Source organism: Pinus tabuliformis, chromosome 8, assembly GCF_031772625.1.
Source record: "Pinus tabuliformis cultivar Carrire ecotype Pingquan chromosome 8, CPIR1, whole genome shotgun sequence".
Lineage (NCBI taxonomy): Eukaryota > Viridiplantae > Streptophyta > Pinopsida > Pinales > Pinaceae > Pinus > Pinus tabuliformis.
The window spans coordinates 1,282,289,714-1,282,296,793 of record NC_142294.1 but is presented as its reverse complement, the minus strand read 5'-3'; positions in this window follow the sequence as shown (position 1 = coordinate 1,282,296,793).

Here is a 7,080-nt window from a genome sequence, read left to right as displayed (position 1 = left end):
AACCACTGACTAAAACACTAAATACATACAAAACCAAAAATGAAATAAACCCAAATAATATAACCCAATGTAATACACCCAAAAATCGAAAAATGCTTTGTGTTTGTCGTGGTGCAGATATACTTCGACGACAGAAAGGAAGACTGAGAGCAGGCTTCGCGATGAATAGCAGTGATAGAGGGTTTAGCTTTTGCAGGTTGGAGGATATACACAGCGAGGAGCACGCAGAGCTTAAGGATGTTGGAGCAGCGTTGAGGGGGAAAAATGGGGGTCACGCAGGTTGAAAATCACAGATTCTTTTTGCAGGTATGCGGAGAGGAACGCAGGTTATATGGCTACGGATACAGCTGCGTGGAGGGGAGAATGTTTTCAGCGTAAGTGCATGGGAGAGACTGCAAACAGCAAGGAGTATGGGTGCGTTGAGGGAAGGAGCCACAGAGGGAGATTGTGTGAAGTTTAGATTGGTTTAGAGAAGGCTGGACATTGGATGGATGCGATGACAGAGGAAGGGATAACATGGAGAGGGGTGTGGAAGAATGTGGGAGCCGTGGAAGGGAGATGGAGAACGCAGTTGCAACTCAGCAGAGGATGGACGACAGCGTGATTAGCTGATTCGTTTTGCAGGTTCAGGAGGAGGCACAGCGATGAGGGTTAGAAAGTTTTCACGTAGGAGGCTGAGTGAGTGAGGTGTGGAAAGAATGGTGAACTTGCTTAAAAATTTCGAAAAATTTCCTGTAACACAATGAAACCCCAGGCAACAGCAGACAGATAGCCTGAACAAACTCTCGAATTTCTTCAGAAACCCCCACAAGAGCTGATCCTAAGGCCAGATCTTACCCTCCAGGGCCTAGATTTGGCTTCAAGCCAAAAAAAAAATTCTTTAGGCCTGCAACTTGCAATGGCAAAACAAAACGCCCAGGAACAATATATGCAAGGATGAAACTAAAAAAAAACCCCAAAAACTAGCTAAATAATTACAATATTCACAAGTTAAAGGCTCTAAGCAGCCAGATTTATAATTATGCCACACATATATTTTTAAAATTTTAAGTTTGAGATGAGGTGCTTCAGAAAACCCTTCATGCATCCACAATAGAAGTTCTAATGATAAGCCTGAGATCAAAACCAGCTGGGCTTTTCAGAAAATGCTAATCGGGAGTTGGCTGGTCCAACTGAAAACTTCCCCGAACGCCCGATGATCAAAAAATTTCCTGCACAACTCAATTCAACCATTAACATAGAGAGAGAAAACGACAATAAAATTCAGATTTAATGGAGATACCTGCCATTATATTCAGAATTTAAACTATCATTCAAACCCTAGTGATCAAGCAAGATACCTGTGCTTAAACCACTCTTCAGAAAGCTACTATCAAAAGCTGAAAAGGAAATCTATGCATGAAAATAAAACATCTTACGACATTCCCACGAAGAGTAACACTAGCAAAAATTAACCCCAAAGTTTTTCTTTATTGCACATGAAAAACAATTACAAGAGAACTTTCACTTAGCACACGATCAAAAGATTGAATGATTTCAATTGACAATTACCTCCTATTTAAAGAAAAATTTCCCAATGGCTAGTTCGAGTGATCCTTGTCAAAGTGATCTCGACCATCGATGAAGATCAAAATTTCTTTTAGTCTCATCTGTCGAAATTTTAAATATTGAGGAAATTTCGAATTTTTCAATTAAATATAGTTAATAAATTCAAAAAATTAAAATTTTGCATTTATTTCCTCAAAACTTTGACTTTTACTTAACCCCGGGGACCTAAGACATAAAATTTAAGTAAATAATCAAATAATCTTAGTCCCTAGACCAGTTAAGATTTAATTTTTTTAAAGGATCCACGAATTTTACCTCTGGAAAATTTAAATTTAACTAGGACCTAGGACCTATGAGGGGATAAATTATTTTTCTAACCCTCAAGACATTTTACGTCATGGTTTTTACATTTTTACATCTCAAGGGGGAAAACCCATTTGATATAGACCTTCATAGACTACCCAGTTCTACGACACAAACATAATCTAGCAGATCAAGCAATTTGTAATAAAATAACCTAACCAAATAGTTAGAATTATTCCCAAATCACCTTTACATAGACTCGATCTAACACACTAGGACTCCCCTAAGATTCTAATGACAAAATCCATTCCGGCTTTGGGGTAAGGCTGAAGGAAAACTCTGCTGATCATAGATCAGTGAGACAAAAAACCTTTCGGAATGTAGATCGTCATCAAAAAATTTGGTTTACCTAGGAAATTACATACACGACACGGATCTGCTGAGATTATTTACAATTTTACACATGCAAAAAGGGTTTACAATATAACATGATCAGGGTGATGATGATAGTCGAACGGCACGGTCACGTTGATCAAGCGCTATCCCTTTTGCAAAAAAAGGGGGTGTACTGCTATGGGTAGTTGACACATAGTGATCAATAGGCCCAATCAAACCCTAAAGATCTAAGGTTTCATATCATAGAAAAAAACCTTACTGTTCTAAAATTTCAAAGGTTCGAGAACACAAACAAACATCTTTCAATCTTAGCAAGTTAAGATTTCATGATCATACTGAAATCCCAATCATGACATCATCAACAAGAACTTCAAACAACATTTCACAATATCCCTACGTAGTTTAGGGTTTCAGACATTCACATTAGCATACCCTTAGGTTAGGGTTTTTTTAAGAACCTGTCTAGGGTTCTATAAAATTAGTTAAGAGTAGGAGTGGGGTAGATTTATCAAGTGATGAATCGCCCAAAATAAGAATCAATATGATTCAATATAGCCAGACACAACAATTTTAGGAACAGATTGTCAAATGAATAAACATTTACTAAAGAAGTCAATAATTTTGGAGTTTGAGGCATACCTTTGTTTCTTGACAAACCTTATCTTAGGTGGATTTCTTCCATACTTCTTGAGGATATAACAGAAGTCTTCCTAATCAAGACAATAGAGGGAGAATGGTGATTAGTATTTAATATAATCAAAACTAAATGAGTACATGAAACCAAAAACTGAAAGGAAATGAGATACTTATATTTGGGAATTGTTGGGGGCTCCCTCCAAAACTTGAGGGATATCTATAAATGTTAATTTCTAGTATGTTCTATGCTTAAGAGCAGTTTACTTCAATTTCTTAATTAGCCCAATATCAATGTCCAGTTTAACAATCACATTAGCATGATAGTAAAATGCAGATAGAACATAAACATAAACAATAGAAGATAAACCAAGACAAGAGGACACAAGATGTGGCGCCAACCAGGGACAAACCCCAATGTGGGGAAATCCTTGATCAATTCTTCTTATATTCTTCAATAGTTCAGCAGAGAGAGAGATAGTACAAATATACTGATATTTATGACAACTTTGAAAGTCCATCATTCTGCTAATGATGATTGTTCAAAGATGCAGTCCTGAATTCTTATGTCAGTCTTCAACCAATCACTAAGAGTGTTGTAGCATATCCTTTGAGTTCATCAATCTAGTAGCCCTTGCTGCAACATGTTAGCATTGAGGTTCGTTGCATTATAGGTTAGGGAAAGTCTTGTGGCTTTAGTTCCACCCCACAATTAGGAGACAAGTCCTTTTAGGACTGCGGTTTACCTTGGAGACCCTTCTCTCATGCTGCACTGCCTTATAAAGGTGTTGTCCACCCTTGACAACCCTTAACTCAGCCTCTAGTTGTGTGTTATTGCCTGCGGCCTAGCACAAAAGCTAGTTGTAGCTTTTGGCCTACCCAAATGACACTCAAATGGTAGTGTTTCCTTCCTGAAGATCTCAGCCTAGCTGTCTACTCTTGGCAACACCCAAATGCATAACCTATTCTGCCCTACGTTGTAATGAAGATAGACTTCTTCAATGCAATGCTTCTCCTTATGATTGTAACTTCCAGCCTAGCTAACAGCCCTTTAATTCAATCCTTAAGGTTGCCTTATTTGCCACATTGTCACTTACAACACACAAAGATTTCCACGTTGTCCATCTAGACTTCTTCACACTTATGTTGAGGTCTCCTCTTGTTGCAGCTAGGTCTCTCCTCATCTTGCTGCGACTAGGGCTTCATAAAATAGGGCTAGGGCTTCATTGGCTGTGGCTAGGCTTCATTATGACAGCGGCTAGGTCTCCTCTCTATGATTGCGGCTAGATACAAGGACTCACTCTTGACCTCTCTTTCCACTAAACCCAAATGAGTGGAGAGAGATCATGAACGATGTGTATTTCAAATGGCTTGAGGTCACCTCTATTTATAATGCAACGTTGAGGTTGAGTCGGGGGTAATTTGCTTGCTAGTCGACCTTGACAAATTTTCAAATAATACAAATAAATTCATATCTCCATAAATACATGTCATAATCGGATGATCTTTAGATCAATCCTACACCTCTTAGAGTGAGGAATCCAAGAAAAATATCAGCTGCCATAAATAAGATGATCCACATGGATTTTGGCCCTAGTTGCCAATTTTAACACTCCCTCTCAACTAGGGAGAACTCCATCTGCTAATCCATCTGCCCGGTAATATCTCTGCCATCAATGCAGTGCCCTGCACTGCTCTACTCTACTCTACTGAACTATGAAGAAGAAGAAGTGATCGAGAATGTATCATACCATTCTCTACTGACATGAAGTCATCCCCATATAAAGAGATTGTCTCATACCACTCTTATTGATCCAAAATCAGTTCCAAATAAAGAGAGTGTCTCATACTACTCTTACTGACCCAAAATTAGTTCCATTAATCCCATATCAATATAGGTCATCCTAGTATAGGGAGTACGGTAGTACACGATGCGTCCATCGGTAATACCATGGTCCCTATCCTCATTTCCCTACTCATTGGTCAGATGGGAGGTACTTCCCATGAGTCCCAGATTGCATGGGTAGATGTCTCAGGAGGAGAAGGATGAACTACTCATCCTAACTACATGTCATCAGGGGTATCCTTGGGGAAGGTTTAACCACTCACCTTGTACACAACAAATCATTAGGGGAAGGTTGGACCACTCACCCTATGATTGTGTCTCAGCAAGAGAAGGATGAACCACTCATCCCGCCTACATAGAAAACCACTAAGAGAAGGCTGAACCACTCACCCTATGGTTTCTCATCGCTCCAAGAAGTACCCCAAGCCCCTCGAAGCTCCCAGAGCTCAAAGTCCATCTCATACAGGACCCTCAGGAGAGGGTCTCTCCACAACTCCTAGTCGTTCTCGAAAAGTCAAGAAGTTGACCTTTCCCAGGGGCTTCGTCAGAATATCGGCGACCTGGTCATTAGTCCCAATGTGATGGAGCCTTATTGCTCCTCATTGTACCATATCCCGGATAAAGTGGTACCTGATGTCTATGTGTTGGGAGCAATCATGAAATACGAGATTCTCTGATAATCGTATCCCACTCTGGTTGTCGCAAAAGATCATGGTGGTATCCAACACATGTCCAAACAGCGCACTGAAGATCTTCCTCAACCAGACAGCTTCACAAGAGCCCATACTCGCAGCTATGTATTCGGTCTCAGCAGCGCTCAAAGCAACCAACTTTTGCTTCCTACTCATCCAGGATATCGAAGCAGAACTCAAAGAGAAACAACAACTAGAAGTTCCCTTGTGATCCATCACCCTGCCTGCCCAATCAGCATCAAAATAACCATGAAGTCTCTCATATTCAGCAGTGTATCTCAGTCCATGAGTGATTTTTCCCCAAAGATATCTCAGAAGATTCTTGGCACCAATCTAATGTGTAATTGCAAAACATATCTTCGAACGAAAGTTCACCAAGAACATCAATGCTCTTATGAGTTGACGATACTCAGAGGCATTTCCCAATTCAGGTTCAACAACACTATCGCATAACCTCTTAAGGTTAAGCTCCATCGGGGTAGTCATAGGCTTGTAGCCCACCATTCCAAATTCGGAATCCAACTCCCTCTTACATTTGTAAATGAGAGGGTTTGTACCTGTCAGAAAGAGGTCATCCATATAAAGCACCAGTATGAGAGGTCTATCATCTTCAACCTTAAAGTAAAGGTTTGGATTGGCTTCACTCCTAGTGAATCCCAACTTAATCAGATAGCTATCGATCCTCTCATACCAAGCCAGGGGTTCTTTCTTCAACTCATAGAGAGCTTTCTTTAACCTGTATACATGAGGTTCCCGGTCATGAACCTCAAACCCATTGGGTTGTTCCACATTTGTGGTCTTACAATTACTTGAGGGGAATGATCCCCTTGTAAGTTTTCCTTTGGTACATCCCGGACATATACCTTCATGCTCTACTTCGAATTCAGGCATCCATGTCACCATTTGTCTCACATCGGGAAGAGCCTTGTAATGAAGATGGGTAAACCTTTGGTGACATATTTTAGATTGTGGAGATGAGTCGCAAGACATGGCTCCCAATGGACTTCTTGCAACTTGATACAAAATGCCAACCTTGAACCCAAGAGTAAAAGCATCTTTAAAATTCCTTTTCCAAACATGTACCTTTCCATCGATGAATGCCACCTTGTAATCTTTTTCTTCCATTGCTGAAATGGACACTAGGTTCTTCTTGAGATCAGGTACATATATAACTTCTTGTAAATGAATCATGTTACCCTGATTCAATTGATGGGTAACATTCCCTATACCCTTTATGGGATAGGTGGCATCGTCTCCAAGAATAATGTCTAAGTTTGTTTCCTTCTCTATTAGATTAGAGAGCACTTCCTTGTATTTGGTGAAGTGCCTTTAAGCAACACTATCAATAAGCCAATTTCCCAAAGTGTCCGGAGGAGAGGTAGTGGAGAGGGTCGGTATAAGATAATACTCCTTTTTCTTATCAGAAACAACATTTGATTCTTCATACCTGGAGTACCTTGCTTTCTTGGAGGGTCGACCATTTCCTTGACATCCTGCATTCATTTTTCCTTTTCCATTGTACCTATCATTCCTTCGATCATTGTTATTGAAGTTTCCCCCCGAAAGATTGTGATCATCATCATGTGATGTGTCCCTTCTATTTGGACACTCCCTCACATAGTGGCCAAACTTATTGTAAACAAAGCACCTGTCCTTCCTTCC